General features: G+C 37.3%; 1 long non-coding RNA gene across 2 annotated transcripts in view; it reads right to left on the minus strand.

Annotated features, from left to right (window-relative positions):
- The window catches only part of LOC110255513, a 386,303-nt gene that overhangs the window by 219,551 nt on the left and 141,319 nt on the right, over positions 1–25,433 (minus strand). The window contains exon 3 of one of the 2 annotated variants that reach the window (XR_002335936.1): positions 655–799. The exons of the other annotated variant lie outside the window; for it this stretch is intronic. This is a non-coding gene — a long non-coding RNA (uncharacterized LOC110255513). Of the gene's footprint in view, positions 1–654; positions 800–25,433 lie in introns of those variants that run through there. 2 annotated transcript variants of the gene reach the window in all.

Raw genomic sequence — 25,433 nt, forward strand, 5'->3', positions numbered from 1 at the left:
TATGCAGAAAAGTGACTTAGGGAAAACAGGAAGAGCTGAGTTGGTGATAAGTGGGCAGTAGGAACCAAGGTTGGAGTAAGTGGGTTGGTAATAATTTCCAGGGTCCCAGGATGCTGAGAAGCATCCCCAAACACCCTCAAACTCTCTCCATTCTAATGTGATGGTAGATGAAATGTCCTCTCGAAAAGAGAAATTCTTTTATTCCCTGTCAAAAAGGAGAATGCTACCCCCCTCTAAGAGGTAACCACCAGGCTTATGTTAATTTGAGCAAATTTATCAGTTGTGAGTCAAATGGTTGGTGATTCATGAGACTGAGGAAGAAGTGAGGTCCACTGTACCGTACTGGGTACTGAGAAGTCAGGAATGTTGTGCAAGAGCCATAGTAGGGACAAGAAAGGAGGCAGATGCAGAAGAAAGTAACAGGGCCACTGAGAATACTTGCCTTTTTCATAGTGTTTTGTACAGTTGGCCTTAGGCTCAGATACTGCAAAAAGGCAGAGGACTGGGGAAGAAAGGATAAGGAGAGACACGCAGACTTCCAGCTTGGAATCTGTCCAGAGGTATCCTGCCTGCCCCTTCCCCATCAAACACATGCAAATGGCAATGGCAATAAACTCAGATAATGATAGAGTCAGCATTTAAACTCACCACAGAATGCATAAATTGCAGGGGAGGCTGTTACAGATACAAAGGCTGGATGCTTTATTGCTGGGGAGAGGAAATTCTGATCCGTAGGGGCTAACTGGGTATCTTGGGCCAGGCAGGGAGTCCCATCACCCTGAGACTTCTATAGCACTTCCTACAAAGAAAAGAAGTCTGAGGCCAGGATATGCTCATGTTGGGCATGGACTTTCCTCTTGTTAGTTCAATGGCTTTTTTCCAGCCATACTCCATCTGTTCAACACACCTGCATTCTCACACCACTCCTGCCTCACAGGCTGCCTTGCTCTTCCCGGAACCTGCCAGGCACACTCTTGCCTCTGTCTTGTTTCCTCTGCCTGCATCCTTCCTCCTCCAGATAGCTATGTGTTTCTTTCCTTTTCCTCCAAGTCTTAACTCAAAGGTTGCTTTTTCACCCTAACTACCCTATTGATAATTACAAAACTTAATACCCCCTTACCCCTCATCTATAGAATTCATCATCTTTTAACATACTGTATAATTTATATATACTTTTGCTATATACTTTACTTATTTATTGGGTATATTGCTTATTATCTGTCTCTCTCCTCTAAATTATAAACTCCTTGAGGGGAAGAAATTTTGTCTGTTTTGTCTCCCCTACATGCACACACAAAATACATAAAGTATCCCAAGTGCCTACAACAGAGCCTGGTATTTAATAGGTTTTTAATAATTAAATATTTGATAAACCCACTATTAAAAACTGTCTCCCTCTAGAAGTCAGAAGGAAGACAACTTTTCTCCTCAATAAAGGTAATTGGTATTTATAAGATGCTTGTAACATTTCTGCTTCAGGCACTCTTTTCTTTCCCAAACTTGTGCTTTGTTACTGACCCAAGAGTGAATACTCTTTACCAATTAGTGCAACACATATGTTTCAGAAGCATATCATCTGCCAAGAATAAAAGGGGACCAGAGAAGCCCAGAGAAATGGGGCAAATATACATCAATTTGCTTTCTTGGGTGCACACATAGGATTAACATGGACAGTCATTATATATATTATAACTTTTTGAACTAGGAATGAATTTACATCCTGTCCAATAGTCTTCTTTGAAAAGTAAGGCAGGGGAGAGTAAATGACTTGCCCAAGCTCACATATCCAATTAGTTGGAGTAGTGAGATCAAACCCCATTTCTGTTAATTTCTTATACACTATGTGTCTTTTTTTCCCCCATGCTGTATCTGTGCAGTTTTACTACACCAGTTTTGTATCAACGTGTTCCATGCAGCACCAAAAATTCACTCTCTGAGCAGTTTCTTTTTAAGGGCTCTGTCAGGAATCCATTTTTAACAGAGTATCCATGCTTCAGCACCTCTACATATGGACAGCAGCCAATCCAGTTTATTCTAGCTAGTCTAATGCTTTACTGAACCTTTGATTCCTTTAACTTCTGTTTATGTGATTAACCAGTGCTCATCCTTTGCCTTCAAAGGTAAACCTTTTCAGAGGGTTTTCGGATCCATATCCATTTCTCACTAACTTGCCTGTCTAGTGGTCTAGACAGATTTTTCAGTCTGCGGGCATTACAGAAGCAATGCTTAAAGCAAATTCTGAGAACTAGTAATTCTTAGGAGGCTAATAAGACACCTTGACATTAAATAAATAAGTATGCATATATTTACATAAAGAAATGTAAATAACTTTCTTTTAGCGCCTTTTAAAAAGTGCATTACACATTTCCAAGAGAGGTGTGTAGTGTGCATCATTTCTCAATCTAAATTGACCATGAAACCTTTTATTGTGCAGCATCTCATAGATCTGATGAGAACATGTCTGGGAAGTACTTCTCTACAAGCCCAGAATATCTAAGGGCAGGAGGGGAAGAGCTATGGGCAGCACTGGAGATGAAAAGCATGGGATAATATAAATACCTCCCCAAAAGACCTGCATAGGAGTCCAAGAATAGTAGAGTACAGAATAATAAAAACATAAGGATGAACCAAAGATTCACCAGATACTTCAAGGCAAGAGACCTCTCTCTCTCCTAGGTCTGGCAAGTGGAACTTCCCCATAAGATGCCTAGTTGCTCATTAGCAGGGCCCAAGCCTGTGAAGTTCTAAATACAAATCACCAAGGAGCTGAAATCCACCCCTAAGCCTCTGCCTTTAGCGGCTTATGCCTTTCCAGAAGAATTAACTTGCCTACTGAAATGGCTCCTGCCCAGGGCTGGAAAAGTTTGAATAAAATGCATTTAGCTACTATCTAAAGATCTTAAGTCATTGAGCTAAATGCAAGAGCCTTTTGTTAAAAATCACAGTCAACCAGATATTGAGGTTTATTACATACTTTCTCCAATTTTCCCACTCCTTTTATGTAATCTCAGCTGGGCTGATTTGCCTGCATTCATTCTAGTGGAATCTTCTTATTACTCCCAAGACACAACAGAGAATCACCAACCCTGTACAGAGGGGCACATGGCTGCATCTGGATTAGAAAGGGGGGCTATTTATACTCAAATCAATAGGCAGATTTTAGCATAACACTTGAAGGCTTTCTGCAAAGCGAATGAAAGAAAAGAAAATGCAGTTCCTATTCCATTCTTCTTTACTGTATTATTTGCCCCATAGTATGCTTGTCACAGGCCCAGAGCAGTGTGATGTAATAATGATAGTCCTGCTTGCACAAGGGAGGGGAAAATCCAGCTGCACTTGGGGTTTCAGGGGGATGTCTCAGACAGCTGGCCCAGTCTGCACCCCCTGTGTGTTTCAGGGTAAACAACCAGATTGTTGCTTACCTCACTGGCATGTAATTCCTCCCGGTATTAAACTTGACTGTGTGTCAGGGCCATTCAGAGCCTCTTGCCTCTCAAACAACCAGAGGGCCAGAAAACCTTGGATAATACCAAAAGTAAACAAACCTGAGGCCGCAAATGTCTTTGATTCCATTCCAGTTGGGAGGCTCTCCAAGTTTGTGTTCAAACTGGGCAATCTGTGGTCTCCCAGCCCAGCTGTGAGGAAAAGCCAAGGAGCCTGCCTCTTTCTGTGCTTTAATTAACCCCTGTGCTATGTCAAACCAGTGGGAAATGCTTCAAGATGAGAGCATCATGAGTCCAACAGCTGAAACTTTAAAATGAAGGAACGAGTAGTCCCTCCATAAACCTGAAGGAGGCAGGAGAGAGCACAGATGCCCTCCTCCACACCCACTCTAGGGAGCTCTCATGTCATTTTAGCAGCTCCAAGAAGACCCATTAAGACAAACTGCCAGGGCAAAGCAGAACCACTAGCTTTCTAAGTCTGTTTGTGCCAAGCACTGCCAGTCCCTTCTGTCCTTGTCAGGACAAAGTCCCTACTTTTGTCTGTTTGTACCTGCTAAGTCTTAGTGCCAGGAACAGTAACCCAGGCCCACTCAGTCAGCTCATAAAGGCGTATAAGAAAATTCTTTGCTGCTGTCACCGAATCCATTCAGTGCTTAGTCTTCTAGGACACTGATTCTGATGCGAGGAGTGACTATTAGAGTACGGAATGTCAGACAGAATCCAATGGGCCTCTCACCTCAAACAGCTAGTGAAGTTTTTAGCTCCTCTCCCTTCCTACTGGCACAAATCTGCTCTACAAAACCCTTTGTTTATATCCAGTCACATTAAGAGTCCACAATTGACTACTAGATTACCCTCCCCTAAAATTGTCACAATAAGCTATTGCTATATGGATAGAGAAATCTCTGCCAGGGATCCACTGTGCACCCACTTCAGAACTGGGAGCAAAGTAAAAAGAACATCGTGTTTCATCCAAACCCTTGTAGGAGAACATTGCAGGATTCAAATTTGCAGCCCTATACCATGTAGCAAGACTCATGAAGAAGTGAAAGAAAAAGATCTTTTGGTACAGGAAAATACAGCTGACATAAAATATCTAGAAGTTCTGGGGTTCAAAAAAAGCATTTTGTAAAATGTCTCAAGAGGAAGATAAGATGCATTCCAGCCAGCCCTTTCATAGAAATGTTGTAAACTGGGAGTTCCTAGTGTGGCTCAGCAGTAATGAACCCGAGTAGCATCCAGGAGGATGAGGGTTCAATCCCTGGCCTCACTCAATAGGTGGGGTATATGGCATTGCCGTGAGCTGTGGTGTAGGTCACAGATGCGGCTTGTATCCCACATTCCTTTGGCTGTGGTGTGGGCCAGCATTTACAGCTGCAATTCAACCTCTAGCCTGGGAGCTTCCATATGCCATGGGTACAGCCCTAAAACAAACAAACAAAAAGGAAAAGAAAAGAAAGCAATGTTGTAAACAGCACAGGATGTACTTCCTTAATTACTATATCAGGAAAACACCTCCCAGGCAACATAAAAATGAAATAAAAAAATCTTAAACAGGTACATGTCATTATATAAAGCCATGTATCAGAAGGCAACTTCATTCAAGGACTCGAAGTTGGCTAAGCATTCAAGATAGTGGAAGGGGAGTTCCCGTCGTGGCGCAGTGGTTAACGAATCCGACTAGGAACCACGAGGTTGCGGGTTCGGTCCCTGCCCTTGCTCAGTGGGTTAACGATCCGGCGTTGCCGTGAGCTGTGGTGTAGGTTGCAGACTCGGCTCGGATCCCGCGTCACTGTGGCTCTGGTGTAGGCTGGAGACTACAGCTCCGATTGGACCCCTAGCCTGGGAACCTCCATATGCTGTGGGAGCGGCCCAAAGAAATAGCAAAAAGACAAAATAAATAAATAAATAAATAAAAAATGAAAAGGTATGTGAAAAAAAATTAAAAAAAAAAAAGATAGTGGAAGGCTTTGTAATACTTAGAAACATGCAGCATGAAATATATCTCATGTGATTTCCTGGCATTTTTGATGCCCCCCAAAACAGAATAGGTATTTTCAAATGAATACTTAGATTATGTAAGTTAGAGTAATAAAAGTAGTAATAATGAACTAATTCCAAAATTTCAGTACCCTTACAAAATAAAAGTGTATTTATGAAATAACTTTCCAAAATGGCTTTTCGTAGTAGATAAGCTGCTTTTCTCCACCTGGTGACTGAAAGACCCAGCTCCTTCAGACATCCTGCGGCTTTGTTATTCCTCTAGAGCCTGAAGTCATATGTTCTCCTCTGCCAGATGGGAAAATAGAAGGCAGAAAAGTTATACTTCTTCTTACTATCCTTGGCCTTAAAGTGGTGTCATTTTTTTTATATTCCAATTGGTGAGAACTAGTCACATGGCCTCCCTAGGTGCACAAGAACTGGGGACTGTAACACCTAGATGTGGAGTTGTCTTACACCAACAGCTCCATAATATGGAAGGACAAGCATGGATTTTGCTTGAAAGTTCACCATCTCTGCCACCGAGACATATACCAAAGCAAACCAGGATGATCTGACTTAGCCAGCCTATACCTAAAGTGTAGACTGTTATCAACTACTTTTCATTAATGAAGAGAAGATAAGTGACTTGAGGGAAGAGATAAGACAGATATTAAAATAATCCAATATATTTTCATCCTTTGGCTTCTATGGTTCTTGTTCCCAAACTGATAACTTCACTTTGATTAACTTTTGAGCTATTAAACAGTATAAGGGGATTTCCACAGAAAAATGGCCAAGAAAGGGCGTTTATACTCAGCAAGCTTCTTTCTAAACGTGACAACAGCAACAAAAGAATTTTTAAAAGCCATGCCTGTAAAATAAGCAAACAGCTATAAACAAGGAGGCATGACGACAAATACTTAGAAATTTGGACTAAGATGATGGAGGAAACTAGGAGCTGACATAACTCCTCAGTTCTTCAACAAGATCCTTAAAAGCAAGTATCCAGGAAAGGCTGGTTAATGAGGCATGGCTTAAAATTTTCTGGGGAGAAACATAAATGATAGAATTCTCAAGGGAGGAGAAATTTGAGAAGAAACAATGCTGACATCTTCTTTTTATTATCTCTGATCTTAACCCCAAGCCAAGGGAGATCACTGGGATGAAACAAGATGACGACGGCATTGTGATCCCTAGATCACAAGGGAAAAGGTCTGTGATTTCCGAGGCCATACTCTAAACTGAACCAACATCATAAAACCTGAAATTGTGGGCAGCTACAATTCCCACAGCAAAAGAAAGAATTAAGTAAATGAACATGAACAAAAACATGTGACGCTTATATTATGCACTCAAAGAGTAGTCACCAAGAGAGGAAATGTTGTTTTAAATAAATAATTTTTCTACTTCATCATCAAAAACTTGCACACAATTGATCTCTTTCTTGCTAAATAATAATTTAAAAAATTTATACCTACATTCAAAAGAAAAAAGTAAGAATTCAAAGAAAATATTATAAAACAATAAAAGCAAACACAAAATAGTCTCAGGGAAAAAAGGTCCTTTGTTCAGAAGTCATAAACCTCCCATAGAGTGTGTTCCAATAAATATGAGTTCGCAGTAAACGTCACAAAACTCAGGGTTAAAATTTTTATGAAAATCAGGTAAGAACAACAGTGACAACAATAAAACAGGCTCCAGATACTGGAATCATCAGAAAAAGGACTATGAAATAATTACTTTAGTACATTTAAAGTATTAGAGAAAGGAATTTATTTTTTTTTTTAAAAAAAAGGAACCCTAGACTTGCAAACATGACCAGGTATATTTGAAGAAAAACCAAATAATTTCTTAAAATTAACAAGGAAATAACTGAAAACTTCAATGCAAGTAACTAGAAAGAGGCACCAGGAAACTTCCTAGATTAACAGCAATGTTCTGTATTTTGTTATGATTCGTTGTTAAATGGCTATATATTCAATTACCTAAACTCATACACTCAGTACCTAAGGACTGTGTACTCTACTGCACGTTAATTATACCTCAAAATTTAAAACTTTAAGTGAAAAGATTGAACAGCATAGATACATCCAAGAAAGAATTAGAGAATAAGAAAAAATGCAGAATGCTGCTCAAGCGATGTTCAAAAATAGAAAAGATTAAGGAGAAATTAATTAACTCAAGTGTGTAGTCAGAAGATCAAACATAGATTTAATCAAAGTTCCAGAAAGACACTGAAACCAGAAGGTAAAAGGGGGGAAATATTTAAAAAAATGGGTGAGAATTTTCCAGAACATGAAATCTCATTTAAAAATCTCAACAATTCTAAGAGTCACTACAGTGAAACTGCAGGACCAAAGATAAATTGAAGAGCTCAGAAGCAATCAGAGACAGGAGTAATTACTTCCATAGCCATAATAATTAAATCGACAGCTAATGTCTCAACTGTAGCAGTGAAGCCAGAAGAAAAAAAAATCAGTGCAGTAAAATCCCATGCAATAATACATTTCTTCACAGAGTGTGATACACATATGCTACAACGGAAGACAGGCTCCTTCTCTGGCTCAGTTTCTTGCCTTATGCAGATTTAGGGTTAAAGAGGTGGGGAGTGTGGAAAAAAAGATGAATCCCAATCTCCCCAACTAACTAGGAGATTCTTAGAATCATTATTACTCTTTTAGAAATCTCAGCCAGACATGGGCCCCAGCATCATCTCTAGCAACATTTAATCTGAAACACACATAATATCCACAAGATTGTGCCTACTTAATGTTGAAATATAGACAGATTTGGATCATACAGCGAGAACTTGAGAACTTCCAGCCAGCTAGGCTCAACCAAGTCATTTCAAGCTTAAACTAATATGACCTTGCATTGTATAAATATGAACAACTGGGCTCATGCTTATTGCACTATGTTAGCGTTTCACTGTATCAGCCTAAACTTGTACACTAATACTAAACTACATCTCAAGAGCAAAGATGAGATAAAGAGGAGTTTCCACTGTGGCTCAGTGGTAACCAACCTGACCAGGATCCATAAGGACTCCAGTTTGATCCCTTGTTTCACTCAATGGGCTAAGGATCCAGTATTGCCGTGAGCTTGGTGTAGGTCGCATTTGCGGCTTGGATCTTGCATTGCTGTGACTGTGGTGTAGGCAGGCAGCCATGGCTCCCATTTGACCCCTAGCCTGAGAACTTCCATATGCCATGGGTGTGGCCGTACGAAGCAAAAGGAAAAGAAGAAGGAAAAAAACAAAGATGAGATAAAGATATTTTCAGTCATAAAAATCTGAAAGAGTCCATGATTTTCTTTTCTGTAGAAAGGTTCATTTGTGCCATATATTAGACTCCAGATAGAAGTGATATCATGTGGTATTTGTCTTTCTCTGACTTACTTCACTTAGTATGAGAGAAAATTATGGTCTTGGAGAATAGACTGAGGTTGCCAAGGGGGAGAGGGAGGGACTGGGGTGGATTGGGAGCCTGGGGTTAATAGATGCCAACTATTGCCTTTGGAAAGGGTTAGCAATGAGATCCTGCTGTGTATCACTGAGAACTATGTCCAGTCACTTATGATGGAACATGATAATGGGAGAAAAAAGAATGCATACATGTATGTGTAACTGGGTCACCATCCTGCACAGTAGAAAAAAAATTTTATTGGGGAAATAACTAAAAATAAATTTAAAAAATCAAAGAATTAGACATGTACTAAAGAAAATTTTAAACTATCTATCTCAAGAGGAAAGAAAATAGGAGAAAGGAGCTCCTGATATTCAGGAAGGAGTATGAGTGAAATAAAAAGTAAATACATAGATAACCATAAAAATCTGATTCTATAAAACAGTAATAAAATGTCTAATTTATGACATAATAAAGAGCTAAAATGATGGTCACCAAGATGCTAGAATCAAACAATTCTAGAATCAAACAATCTATATAGTATCAAATTTGGAGGGAGGAAGGCATTAATCAACTTTACACTGTGTTGAGTACATTTAAAATTTTTCAAAGGTAACCAATGAAAGAATAGAAATAAAATTAGTATCTTCTAAACTCATAAAAAGGAAAAAACTTGAATCAATTCAAATAAAATAAAGAAAAAAGGAAAAATGGACACAACTTCTCACCTTAAAAAACTGGAGCATAAGGTAAAATGTAACAAAGCTAAATATATCAGTGTTTATATTAAATACAAATAGACTCTCTGGTTAAAAGGCATCAATTGTCAGACCAGACTTTTTTTAAGCTACATGGTGTTCTATAAGAGATATATCTAAAACATGAAAACACAGAAAGTTTCAAAGTAAAAACAGAAAGATTCTATAAGATATAAGCATTAACCAAAAGAAAAAGAGCATAACTATGTTTCCATCAGACAAAAATAAACTTTAAAGCAAAGATATTACCAGAGAAAGAGAGAATCATTTCATGGCAAAAATATTCACTTCTCCAGAAAGATATAAATTTATATTTGAATATACCCAATAACATAGCTTAAAATGCATAAAGCAAAATAAATAAATAAATAAAAGAACTACTGGGAGAAAAACACCTACAATGTTACAAAGTTTAGGGCAACATAGCGAACAAACTTGGGTTATATAAGACATACATAGAATATGCAACCAATAATTTGCTAATATATTTTTTAACAAAAACACAGGCAACATTTATGAAAACTGATTACATACTAAACCATTGTGTAAATTCCAACTACTTTCAAGAATTAATATCCTGTCTTGCAAATTAACTATACTTTAATAAGTTTAAAAATTACAATGAAGATCAGATTTCCCCAACCACAGTGCAATCAGAAAAACCTTTATGAATGTAAAACATGGATGTGCACATGCCATACACACACACATACATTTGTAAATAATTCATGAGTAAATAAGGAAGAATTCCTAATGGAAATTATAGAGTATTTAGAATAGGATAGCAATAACAATGAAACTGCTAATCATCAAAACTTATAGGACATAGGCGAGGTGATGCTTAAAGAACCTATTATATATTTAATACCTAGGATAGAAAAGTGAAAAAGGTGAAATCTGATAACATAAGAAAACAATCTAGGATGCTGGGGGGAAATAAAGAACAAGAAAATACACTCAACTCATAAGGAAGTAATTTTAAAAAAGAGAGAGAAGTTAGTGAAAAGAGAAACAAAATTATGAACACGAGTTTCATTAACAGCTCCAGACCATTCACAGCTAAGTTCAAAACTGACACTCACCTCTGTGTTCAGAACTTCCAAATCAACATTTAGGTACCAACACTCAATCACTAGCATACAATCAAGTTCAAATACACAAGGAAAGCCTCTAACACAAAAGGCAAATAAAACTGAATAGGGAAAAGAGAATGGAAAAGCAATTTTGATAAAGGGGAGATACTCAAAAATGAAAAAAAAATCTTTAAGTTATTAATATCCTTAAAGAGGTGAGGAAAGACAAGGCCTTTTTTTTTTTTTTTTTTTTTTTTGCTTTTTAAGGACGCATCTGAGGTATATGAAAGTTCCCAGGCTAGAGGAGGTCTGATTGGAGTTGCATCTGCAACCTACACCACAGCTCAGGGCAACACCAGACCCTTAACCCACTGATCAAGGCCAGAGACTGAACTCACACACTCCTGGATCCTAGTCAGGTTCATTCCACTGAGCCATGACGAGAAATCCAGGAAAGACAGGCTTTATTGAAACAGTAACAGAAAGCTAAAATAAAAGAAATATACAGATAATAAAATTGAATATTTGACAGCAGAAATTTTAAAAAATCAAGAAGGGAGATAAATTTAAGAAACTTTATCATAAAGTAAAAAGACAAGAGTTCCTGTTGTGGCTCAAGGGGTTAAGAACCTGACATAGTGTCTGTGAGGATGTGGCTTCGATCCCTGGTGTCGCTCAGTGGGTTCAGGATCCTGCTTTGCCCCAAGCTGCAGTGTAGATCACAGATGCATTTCCAATCTAGTGTTGCTGTGGCTGTGGTGAAGGCCAGCAGCTGCAGCTCTGATTCGAAGCTTATCCCAGGAACTTCCATATGCCGCAGGAGTGGCCCTAAAGAAAAGGGAAAAAAAAGAAAAAAAGACAGTAAAAGTTATCACAGTAGTAAAAAGATAATCGAGAAAAATTTCAACATGTCTAGCATCCAAAGAGAGAGCAAATAAAATAAAGAAGGATATTATGTAATATAACTCAAGAAGACCTATCAGGAATGAAGGATATCATTTTCTAGATTAAAAATGTAAAGCACAGTGCATTAAAATAAGCCCACTCCAAGGTTATTACTGTAACATTCCTGACCACCAAGGACAAAAATAGTTCCTTAAACTTCAGAAGGAAAAAAAACAAACAAACAAAAAAACAGGTGACATAAATAAGATCAAGAACAACAATGGCTTCCGATATATCTACACCAATACAGAAAACTAGCAGAAAATTGAGCAATGATTTCAAAATTATGAAAGAAAGCATTTTCTATATTAGAATGCTGTACCAACCCAATGCCAATTAAATGGAGGAGAAAAGTGTAGTTATTTTCAGAAATGGCTAATCTAAAACTTCTTCCTGTTATATACCCTTTCTCCGAAAGCTGCCAAAGAATGTGTTGCTTCAAAACTAGGACGTAAAGCCAAAGAAATACATGACATAAAAGAAACAAAAGTTTAATACAAAAAAAAAAGAAAAAATGCAAGATATCACCAAAATGATCATGAACGAGGATGCATAAGATGGTAAACTAGCTAAACTGGATTATGTTTTTGATATGCATGGACAAGAAAAGTATCAGGATCCCATAAAAACAAGTACTATTGCTTCTAACATATACAAATGGGCAAAATAAAAGTGAATAAAGAGACATCATTTGTCCTGACAAGGTCCAAAAGATAAAGATAGTAGTTTAAGGATGTGTCTGAAAATTTTGACACAAAATATGTATTCCTAAAATGAATGGATTCACTAAACCTAGTGGGGTTTTTTTGAGCCAACAAATTAGCAAAAACTTTCTGATACCCACAGAATGAAACACCATCTGAAACATATTAAGAATTTATGCCACACAAGCATGTATACTTGTATATGCATAGATTATCTCTGGAAAGATATATCTGACTGCCACTGGTAAAAGAAACTTGGTGAATGGGGTATGAGGAAAACTTAATTTCCATCACTTGCCACTTTGTTTCTCCTGAATTTTATAACATATCTACACATAGCCTACCAAAAATGAGTAAAATAAAAAAATGTATCTCCTACACAATTTGATTCAGTAATTTCACCTCTAGGAATTTATCCCAAGATACATCTGCACATAAATTAAGTGATACATACACAAATTTATTTGTTGTGGAATTTTCAGCACTAAAACATTGGATGTCATTTTATGTCCTCTAATTTTTTTTTAAAAATGGTAAAATAAATTATATCTCCATACAGGATTAAAGTCTACATCCACAAAAGAGATGCAAAAAACTCATGATGTCCTGATATGGGAAAATCTGCAATAGATACCATTAAGTGTAAAAGGTTAGGAAAATAAAAGTATGCTACCATTTAAGAAAAATGTAAAACATTTCTTATATATACTCATGTTTACTTATATATTTGTATCTTTATCTAGAAAGATATGAGAAATTGCTTATGCTAGTTATTAGAGTGCAAATTAACGACAAGAAAACAAGAGTAAGAGAAATATTTCCACTACAGATTTTTCTCTACCTTCTGAATTTTAAAAAAATTTTATTGAAGTATAGTTTATTTATAATGTGTTAATTTCTGCTGTATAGGAAAGTGATTCAGTTATACATATATTTATATTCTTTTTATATTATTTTCCATTATTGTTTATCTCAGGATATTGAATATAGTTCCCTGCATTATACATCCATCTTCTGAATTTTACTCATGTGAATATATTACTCTGTCAAAATGTGCAAAATAAAAATTCAAAAAGACAAAGAAACATATGAAAAGACAAAAATTAGTAATATTTGGAATACAAAGGGAAACAAATATGATACAGAAATGAGGTAAACAATATAGATTATCATTAACTTTATACTACTATGTGTTAAAATGCAGAGAAAATTCACACAATTCCTGGAACATATAACGTACCAAAACTAGCTCAAAAAAGAAGAGAAAAGCATGAAGTTCCCTTGTATCACAGTGGGTTAAAGATCTGGCATTGTCACTGCAGCAACTCTGGTTACTGCTGTGGTGCAGGTTCGACTCCTGGCCTGAGATCTTCCACATGACATGGGTGTGTGAGAGGGGTGGGAGGCAGAAGAGGGGGGGAAGCAATTGCCATAAAAGACATTGGGCCAGTAATTTTGTAATGTTTCACAAAGAACGCAATGGTCTCAAACTGTTTTACAGTAAATGCTACCAAATAGTCCAGGAACAATGAAATATAAAATACTAAAGGGAAAGATTTTTATCTGTTTTGTTTTGTGCTATATCTCCAATCTCTAGAGCGATTGTTGATCTATATGAGACTTTCTGTTTACTTAATGGGATTGGTATGAAATTAATACCTAAAACAGACTTGAATAGTCAACACATACAATATCTTCCTAAACCTAGTAAACACATCTTACCACAAATCTGGAAGAAACATCATCTCAATGGAGAATTGTTAGAATTGTTTTCTGTACAATCAGTAATAAGATAAAATTTCCCAATAAAAGAACTCCTTATTCAGCACAGGAGGAAAGCCTAACCAGAAAATAGTATTAAAGAAAATAAAAGCTTTAAAGATTAGAATGATAGAAACAAAACTGTCATTATTCACAGATGATGTAATTACACAGGAAACCGAAGTGATTCTCGAGACAAATTACTAGAATAAGAAAAATTGGCAGTAGCTATACTAAAATCATATATATATATATAGTACTTTATAAACATAAAATATTTTAAATTATATCATTGTAAGTACCATAAAATACATAAAGTATCTGTACATAAATATATCAAAACATGGCAGTGTTTTCATAGAGAAAATATAAAACTAAAGTGAAAGGAAATAAACTACATAAATGGAAATTTATGTCATATTCAGAGATAAGGATACTCTTTACAAGGAAAATGTAAGTTGTCCTATATAGTTACTTTAAATATAAATGTTCTAAATACACTATTAAAAGACGGAAATGAGCAGAGTATATTAAAAAAAAGAATTACCCAACTTCATGTTGCTTATAGGAAACACTTCTAACACAACATAGTGAGGTTGAAAGTAAAAGAATAGAAAATGAAATATTAGGCTAATGTTAGTCCAAAAGAAAATTGGGTTAATTTTGTTAAAAGTAAAACAATGAAAAAAAATATACATTACTCAGGATAAAATATCTAAAGTAGTTAGCTTAATTCAGAAAATGGAACTTCAGGAGGTCCCTAGTGGCTCAGTAGGTTAAGGATCCAGTACTGTCACTGCTGTGGCACAGGTCTGATCTCCAGCCCAGTAACTTCAACATGCTCTGGGCATAGCCAAAAAAAGAAAAGGGACCTTCAGAACAAGGGCCATTTTCATGAATTAAATGAGGGATATTTTTTTAATGATAACAACTTCCTCAAGAAGACAGATCAATCCTAAAAACACCTAAAAACAGAGCTTCAAAATTCACAAATTGGAGTTCCATTGTGTCTCAGCAGTAATGAACCTGACTAGTATCCATGAGGATGTGGGTTTGATCCCTGGTCTCACCTAGTGGGTTAAGGATCCAGCATTGCCATGAACTGTAGCTTAGGTCACAGACATGGCTCAGATCCCACATTGCTGTGGCTGTGCTGTGGGCCAGCAGCTGCAGCTCCCATTCAGCCACTAGCCTGGGAACTCCCATATGCCACAGGTGTGGCCCTAAAAAGACAAAACGAAAAGCAAAACAAAATGATTTCACAAATAACTGACAGAACTGAAAGGAGAAATACCTAAACCCACAATTACAGTTGGAAACTTCCACTCTGTAAAATTGTTTTAAATAGTGTCTAAATATAAATAAACTAGGAAAAACTGAACAGAAACCTTTTATAAAAATGACTCAGGAGAAACTGATAGGTACAGAAGACAAAGAACAGCCAACATACACAAAATGTGTGTGCCTAATGAATAGAATGCACCAAATGGTCCAGAATAAATACTTTCAAAAATCATTCATGAATGAGAAATACTTGAACCTGAAGACTGACATTGTACAAGGAGAAAAATATTGAGTTGTCTTCAAGGGGATTAGAAACCCACACTATCCTGGATACCCTCACAACAGTGAGTGACAAGACAATGGAACATGACTTGTGGATTTTTACTTTGTCTTAGTCTGTGAAGATTGAATTGAATTTTTAAAAATATTTATCTTATTTATGGCTTTATGGCAAAAAGAATGTAGTTAAGAGGAAGGTGTAATCTGTTGGGTATTAGAAGTCTGGGGTCCAAGTCCCATGTCTCCCCTTCACTCTCTATATCCTTGAGAAAATTACTTCACCTGTCCTAACTCAAGGTGAAAATCAGGTGGAAATCACAATCTGAAAGGTAAGGCAACGCTCTGGCTGCCAAAACTGGCCCTGAGAAGAGGTCAGTGATTCCATATTCTATGCCCAAAAGGAGTACTAGGATCAGGCATGATGCAAAAAAATGTTCATACCAGGAAGATCCCATCTGGTGAGCAGGAAATGCTCCAGGTGAGGTAGCTAAGTACAGGCTATGACCGAATGACAACTTAAAGTGCCTAAGAGTACATGATTTGGGGTCAAACCTTTGCAGATTTGAATCTGAAATCTGCTAACTTACTTGCATGGCCTTGGATAAATCACTTTCTTCATCTGTAAAATAAAGATAATAATCCTCCCACAGAATTAAGTTTCATATTGTTTGAGAGACACCCATATCAGAGGCTGGGACAGAGTTGGTGATTAACAAATTGTAGTCATTGTTATTCAACAAATTCTAGGCTTCATTGTATGTGAGCCAAAGACTGCTGCTAAGTGCCCTGCCCTAGCTCATATTGGCTGAAAAGGGAACAGGGTTGAGTCTGCAGGGGAAAGGAATTCCTTATGCCCCTATAGGGAGCTAGACAAGGCAGAAGTCAACAGTGCCTCTTAGCTTCAATTTTGTCATCTCTACAATAAAAAGATTTAACCAGACAATCTCTAAGGACCTTATAGCTTTAAAACTCTTTGATCTGTGAACCAAATCTAATGTGTATTCTATGTTTAGAATTGATATATTGCTAGATCAGGTGGGAATTGCTAAAAATCATATCATCTACTGATTTATATAAAGGGTTATGGTAAATGACCTTGGGTAAAGAATATAATCTAAAATGGTATTTGTAACATCAAATGGAGTGTAAAGATTTAATGGCTTACCCTTTGGACTGAGGACCTCTTAGACACATATATTCTTACAGTTTAAAGGGATCTTGGAAGCCAACTTGTCAAGGCCTCTAACTACTGGAGGAAGCACTTCTACTGCATCCCTACCTGCTCACCACCTGGTTTGAATGTATCTCATGACAGGGACCTCAATGCCTCAAGACACCTTTACACTTTTGGAATTCTATTATTAAAGTACTCTTTTATGTTTATTTTGAAAGCAAAACTTTTTTTAAGCCACAAGTTTTCCTTCTTGAACACAATGGCCCTTTATATTTGAAGCAACTGTCAAGCACCCCTTTTATCACTCTTCCAAGCTAAATAATCTTAATCACTTCCGTCATTCTCCATGTAAGTTTCTGGAGCCCACAGCATCCTGATTTCCTTCTTTGGGACCCCTTTGTACCTCAGTTAAAGTATAGGCCCTGAATTAAGTAGAGAACTACAAACATGGTGCAAGAAGGAACACTCACCGCCCCTCCCCCATGCCCAGGAAGTGGGACATGATGTCCTCCTCAATTCCACCAAAGACTGATATTTGACTGCCTTAAATGGACATTTCTCCAAAAACATACAAATGGCCAATAGGGATATGGAAAAATGCTGTTATTAATGATTTGAAATGAAAATCAAAGCCACAATGAGACATTATTTCATATCTATGTGGATGATTTTTACAAAAAAAAAAAACCCACAAGGTTTGGCAAGAATGTGGAGAAACTGGAATATTTTTGCACTGTTGGTGGAATGCAAAATGATGCAGCTGCTTTGGTAAACAGTGAAAGAGATACTAGTGCTCCTATGTTCACTGCAACATTATTTTCAATCACCAAGATGCAGACATAGTGTAAATGTTCATTGACAGATGAATGGATAAAGAAAATGTGGTATGTATATACAATGGAATACTGTTTAGCTTTCAAGAAGAAAATTCTGCAACATGTAGAAAATTCTACAAAATAAGACAACATGGATGAACCTTGAGAACATTATGCTAAGTGAAATAAGGTGGTCACTCAAAGACAAATGCTGCATGACTCCACTTATATAAGGTATCTAAAATAGTCAAAGTCATAGAATCAAAGAGTGAGGTGGGGCTAGGGAGAGGAAAATGGGCAATTACTGATCAATGGGCATACATTTTCAGTTAAGTAAGATAAATAAGTTCTAAAGTATGAAGTATAGGAGTTCCCTTCGTGGCTCAGTGGTTAACAAATCCGACTAGGAACCATGAGGTTACGGGTTCAATCCCTGGCCTTGCTCAGTGGGTTAAGGATCCGGTGTTACAGTGAGCTGTGGTGTAGGCTGCAGATGTAGCTTGGATCCTGCGTTGCTGTGGCTCTGGTGTAGGCTGGTGGCTACAGCTCTGATTCGATCCCTAGCATGGAAACCTCCATATGCCACAGGAGCGGCCCAGGAAAATGTCAAAAAAGACAAAGAAAAAAAATAATAAAGTATGAAGTATAATATAAACTATCATCAGCAATAATGTATGATACACTTAAAATTTTCTCAGAGTAGATTTCATGTTTTGTTCTTACCACAATAAAATATATTTTTATGAAAGCAAACAAATTTAAAAAATAGGATTTAGGTTTGTTGAACCTTATTTCACCTTTGGGTCGTATTATACTCATGACTTTGACCATGGTATCCGCATCTATAAAACAAGAGCCTCAGCTACAAGATCCATGTTTTCTTTTTAGTTTTTTCTACAACTTTTAAAGGTTATTTGCCATTTACACTTATTACAAAATACTGGCCATATTCCCCATATTGCACAACATCCTTGAACCTATCTTACCACACACTCTCCCACCCCTATGTTGCCCCCACACACACTGGCAACCACTAGTTTCTTCCGTGAGTTTGCTTCTTTTTTGTTTTATTCACTAGTGTGTTGTACTTTTTACTTTCCACATATAAGTAATATCATACAGTATTTGTCTTTGTCTGATTTATTTTACTTTGCATGATGCCCCCTAAGACCATCCATGTTGCTGCAAATGGCAAAGTTTCATTTTTTCCCCTATGGCTGAGTAGTATTCTTTTTTATTCATTTATCTCTGAAAGAAGTTGTTTCCTAAACTGGTTCCATATCTTGGCAATTATTAAAAATGCTGCTATGAACACCAGGGTGCATGTATATTTTTGAATTAGTGTTTTTGCTTTTTTTCTGATATATATCTGGGAGTGGAACTATTCTATTTTTTAAAAATTTTTATTAAAGTATAGTTGATTTAACAATGTGATAATTTCTACCACACAACAAAGTGACCCAGATATACATAGTACACATTCTTTTTCTTATATTATCTTCCATCATGCTCTATCCCAGGAGCTTGGATATAGTTTCCTACATTATAAAATAGGACCTTATTGCTTATCCATTCAAAATGTAACAGTTTACATCTACTAACTGCATCTATTTTAAACATCCATACTGTTTTCCCCAGTGGCCGCACCAAGTTACATTCCTACCAACGGTGTGTGAGGGTCCCCTTTTCTTCACATCCTCACCCGTATTCGTATTTTGTGTTCTTTTTGATCATAGCCATTCTGACAGGTATGACGTGATATCTCACGGTTTTGATTTGCATTTTCTTGACAACTAGCCATATTGAGCATCTTTTCATGTGCCTATTGGCCATCTGCATTTGTTCTTTGGAGAAATGTCTATTTAGTTCTTCTGCCCATATTTTTTCTTCTGTCCATATTTTAATTGGATTTTTTTATGTTTAGTTGTATGGACTGTTTGTATATGTAGGCTACTAATCCCTTATTGGTTATTTCATTTGCAAATATTTCTCCTGTTAAATAGGTTGTCCTTTTATTTTGTCAACATTTTCTGTTGCTGTGCAAAAGCTTTTAAGTTTAATTAGGTTCCATTTATTTATTTTTGCTTTTATTTCCTTTACATTGGAAGATGGATCCAAAAATATATTCCTGCAATTTATGCCAAAGAATGTTCTGCCTATGTTTTTCTCTAGGAGTTTCAGGCTATCTTGTCTTACCATTTAGGGCTTTAACCCATTTTGAGTTTATTTTTGTATATGGTGTTAGAGAGTATTCTAATTTCATTCTTTTACATGTAGCTGCCCAGTTCGCCCAGAACCACTTATTGTAGAGACTGTCTTTTCTCCATTGTATATTCTTGCCTCCTTTGTCAAGGATTAACTGACCATAAGCATGTGGGTTTATTTCTCTTCCATTGATCTATGTGTCTGTTTTGACAACTATAGCTTTGCAGTATAGTCTAAACTCAGGCAGCATGCTTCTTCCAGCTCTATTGTTCTTTCTCAGTATCATTTGGGCTATTATTTAAAGTTGTGTGAACTCTAACTTCAAATTAAATCATATATGGATCTCCAAAAAGGAAATACAACCAATGGAAGTGGGCTGATTGTACCCTTACCATTTTATGCCTGCTGGTACCCCCACCCTGTTGCACTCTGAGGGGGGCTATGAGGGCATTGTCCAGAAAATCCTAGGGATCTATGGGCAGCCTGATGTCTTAGTTTCCTTCAAGCCCTAAAATTCTAAAATTCTCATTTAAAAAAACACAATTTTCCATATGAATTATTGCCACAGCATACAGTATAGTGGCTACCAATATCAGTTCCAATCCCAGCTCTACTACTCTATGGACATATGATGTTGGGGAAGTTTCAGTGCCTGTTCCTTCACCTGTAGAACGAGGAGGACAATTTCCCTTCCCTCAGAGGGATGTTTATGAGGATTAAATTATTTAACACATGCAGAGCCCTTAGAACAGTACCTGGTACTTAGCCTTTTATCAGGTGATAACTTAAGCCTCCCCAGTCTTGACACACATAAATTTTTTAATATAAACTCAAGATATTAAACTTCTCATATTTAATTATTTCTCTTAATATGGACTCAGCATTCAGGATTCAGGCTTAAGATCATTTTGAATCTTGATTTCCTCATCTTTTCCCTTATAACTTCTTTTCCCAGAACTCTGGAACCTGCATTTTTGATAAGAAAACTTCCTCCACCTTCTTCCAGGTCACCAGTCTCAAAATATAACATGGCAATATTTAGTCATGGTATTTGAGAATTCCAGAAAAGCAATGTTTGGGTAAAACTGAGTAAATCACAATTTTGACATCCTAAGGTCAGAAATTCTGAAAATAAGATAGGGTATGTGTGTGTTCATATGGGGGGGGGGCGGAGAGAGAGGGAAAGGAAGAGGAAGAGGAAGAAAGAGATGTGGGGAGGGGGAGAGGAGGAGAGAGAGGGGGGAGGGAGACAGAGAGAGAGAAATTATCCTAAACTTTGAAGCAGCCCGATCAATTTTGGAATTGCTGAGAAACCAAAAAAATATTTGAGAACCATGACAACTTATAAGCCACAAAGCATTAAGAAAATTTCTCAAAGAAATGAGCTTTTGCTTCTTTACCAGTCTCCAGGGCTCTGTTCAATTCAAAAAACTTTCTTAGCACTGACAAAATAAATCTCAGCTCCCCAACATGGCTTATAGCATTTTTCACAACTTTGACCCATCTGCCTCTCTCACCAATATTCCAGTCACATAAAGCTTGTTCTCCTTCCCATGAACATATCATATACTTTTATATTTGTGCCCTCTGATATACTATTCCTTCTGCCTATTCATATTTCTCCCCTCTCTGACCAGAGCGAACTTTTATTTATTCTTATAGACCAGCTGAAATGTCATTTCTTCTGTGAAATTAATTTCAATTCCAAAATCATTGCTCCTTCTTCTGAGTTCCCCAACTGGATTCTGTAATTCCTCTTTTAGAGCCCCCACAATGTGGCATTATTATCAGTTGTTTCCAAGTGTGTCCCATTGCTAGCTGGGAGACACTATATAATCATTCAACTGATACCTGCAGTTTCAGGCATACTCTAGAACTTAGATTTTGAACAAAGTTTACAGGACTTACCTACCATGGGTAGCATTGTTTCTATGAGAAAACAAGCAGTATTCTAAATAGTAGGACTTCAAATTAACTTTGGGAACACAATCCCACCATTGACCTATTCTTTCATTCAACAAATGTCCTTGAACCTTTACTTGATGTCAGTATTGTTTGAGCCACAAGAGATACAAGATTAATCAAATCAGTCAAATATGTTGCTCTCATGGAGGTACAGTCTAATGGGGAAGATGAAGTGCATTTAAGAATAAAGTATGTTGGAAAGTGACAATGGTAAATGTAAAAATAAACCTTAGGAAATAGAGGGGTAGAAAGTATCAGGGAAATGGTTTTAATTTTTAGAGAAAGCAATGAAAGGCAGCTTCACAGAGATGGTGCATTAGAGTAAAAATATGAAGGAAGTGAGTAAGTGGGCTATGCAAATAGCTGAGAAACTAGAAGGCCAGACAAGGAAGTCAAAGCCTAAAAGAAGAAGATTGCCTGCTATGTCCAGAGGACAGCAGCGTGGCAATGTAGCTGAAGTGGGAAGAGCAAAGGTGAGAAGAGAAAAAACAAGGAGCCAGGTCCCATGCAGCCCAGAAGGTGAATGTGAGGACTTTGCATTTAGTCTGATAAGATGGGAATCCAATGAGAGTAATAAGCAGAAGATTGATATGATCTTATTTATATTTTCATGCAGTCCTGGCTGCTGTGACAAGAACAGATTTGAGGGAAGGGTGGGGACAGGAAGACAAAGACAGAAAACACCAATTAGGAATTTATGACAACATAGGTATGGCATGATGGGAGTGATGAGAAATGGATAAATTTTAGATGAATTTGTCAGGATTTTCTGATGACTCCGATAAAGGTTACAAGAGAAAAGGAAGATTTAATGCAGAGGTCAATGTTTTTTAAACCTAGCAATTTAAGGACTGAAGTTACACTAACTGAAAAGGAGGAGTGCATCAAGAGAAGCTAGTGTGGAGAAAGACCCAGAGCCTAGCTTTGGAGATGTTAAATTTGCAGTCCCTATTAGCATCCAAGTGGTGACATCACGTAGGCTGTGAGATATATGGGTGTGAATCAAGGAAGACATCTGGATTGGAGCTAAGAATTTGGATGATAGCACAGAGATGCTATTTAAAGCCACAAATCTTGACTAGATCACCTACAGAGTGACTATAGATTTAAAAAAAGAAGAGGAGGACCAAGAGCTGAGCACTGGGGCACTCCAATATTTAGGACATGAAGAAATGAGGAGAAACCATGAAAAAAACCTGAGAAGCATCATTTAAAAAGGTAGGAGGATGCAGGTCCCTGGTGCCTCAGTGGGTTAAGGATCTGGCATTGTCATTGCTGTGGCTTGGGTCACTGCTGTGCCATGGGATCCATCCACAGCCCTAGAACTTATGCATGCTGTGGGAGCATCCAAAGATAAATTTAAAAAAATAAAAAGACAGGAGGAAAACCAGGTAAATGAGGTATCCCAGAAGCCAAGAAGAGAAAGCATTTCACAGAGAAGAGAGTGAACAGCTGTGTGTCAAGTGCTGTTGAGATTTTAAGATGAAGATTAAGAATAATCATTAGATTTAGCAACCTGGAAATCAAAGGTGACCTTGACAAGTGCAGTTTCAGAAGAGTAGTGGTGGTGAAGGCCTGAATGGGGTAGATTCAGGTGAGGATGGAGAAGACAGATTAAAGCAATTAAAGAAATTTAAGACGTTTTTGAAGTAACAAGAAGGAGATAATAGAGAATTAACTAGAGTGGGAACAAGAGAAGGTTTCTTTCTTTTGAGATGGGAGAAACAATGGACTGTCTGAATGCAATAGAGAGGGGAATATTCAGTAGAGAAGTGCAGAAATTGACAACAGAGAAGGGCTGGAGGTATTGCCAGAGTGATAATCCTTGAGCAGGCTTTAGGGAATACAGTAGCATGAGCTACACAGGAGCAACAACACAGACAGAATATGGAGAAAGGTTAGACACTGGGAGGGCCACATAAGCAAATTACAAAGCAAAGAATTAGAGTGAAGGCAAGGATCAGGGCCATAGGTTAAGATTGGAGAACAAGTCAAGAACACACAGGCCAAGCATAAGTAAACAAGAGGACCAGAGCCAGAGGAGCAGTCTGAGCTATATTTGGGAAGTTACTACAAAGACAAGGCAAAGAAAACTAGAAAGCACTATAGAACCAACAATATTGCACAAAGAACATTTTGTTGTGTCAAGATCCCTTTTGGGGACCTGCATCATTTCCCATGGGTTTTCTACTTCTGGTTCCTGATTCTGATGACCAATACTTCCCTTTAAAGAGGTGCCCTTATTTGAGTTATATTTGTAAAAGGTATTATTAAATGTAATGTACCAAAGCCTTGAAGACTCATTTGATGCTATCAGAGTATCATAAATGCTTCCAAAACCCACAGAAACAATCAGAGAGAGATAAATACCAGGGTGGCAGACTGTTGCCATCAAACCATTTTCAGCTTTCTGGGTACTCGCTTACTACCCCTTTTCTCCCTCCAGGCTTCTACTGATAGTTGTATGACACTGAAATAGTCGTATGATCCAAAGAGGAAATAGTCTGAGTTTCTGAGTCCCAGGAGGACAACAGCACATGAGGGCCATCTGAGCTGCCTCAGATTCTGATGAAAACAAGAAATGAATCTTCATCGTATTAAGTCACCTATTTTTTCCCCCCACAGCCCAGCCTAACATGATCCTGCCTACAACACAGACACCCCATCTTAGCAGAGGTAACCACTTGGCCTATAAATGCCAATCCTTTAAGTCGGAGCAAACATCACACACAGATGCTTAAATAACAAGTTCCCTTAGGATATAAGACATAATTTGATCCACAATAATTTGGTTTTCACACAGCACATCTGGTTTTCAGGAATACATCTTTGTAAATTGAGTCACCTCTTAAATGATATTGTATTTGCATCTGAGGACTGAGAATACCAAGACTGACTGCAGGTTAAATAAAAAGTGCCTAGGTCTATCTTAATTTGCTCTCTAAGCTCTTGAGATAACAGATGTAAACACCCTGTAGGTAATCAGATTCTAAATTCTTCTTCTCTGTAATGATCCAGGTGTCACTGGAATGATGTTTTTTAAAAATGGCATTTTCCCTACACAGGGTTACAACAGATGATTTTTTAAAATTAAACCTCTGCACAGTGTATCATGAACCTTATTTAGATACTGAAATCTTTCCATAGCCCAACTCAAGCTAAAAGAGCCAGTCTAGCTGATTCAGGAAGTTGTGTTGCCCTATCAAATACTGTCCCCAAAGAATCCCTTATGCCACTCAGAGCCAGGATAGAGGCAATTATTAAGGTTCCTACTTGTATTAAAAAAAAAAAAAAAGGTTCCTACATGTATTGCTCTGTCGGCACTTTCCCCCAATACTGTCCCTATTAATCTACTCATGAACCACTTTGCTGTTACTGATGCTGGTGCTGGGGTGGGTTGTTGAGGTGTCTGGATTTTCTTTAACTTTGGAAAAGAAGAACAAATATGGTAGCTATAACTAAAGTTGGGGTTTGGACCATGCCACCTAGACCAATGCTGAAGAGAGGGTCTGGAATATCTCCTCCAACATAAACCTCTGGTTGAAAGAACTAAAAGTACATTCTTCTTCCATAATAAAATGGCAGGATTTATTAACTAGAATTTATCCCTATTCATTCTTTTATCACTGGCATTAAGTTT

Source organism: Sus scrofa, chromosome 9 (assembly GCF_000003025.6).
Source record: "Sus scrofa isolate TJ Tabasco breed Duroc chromosome 9, Sscrofa11.1, whole genome shotgun sequence".
NCBI lineage: Eukaryota > Metazoa > Chordata > Mammalia > Artiodactyla > Suidae > Sus > Sus scrofa.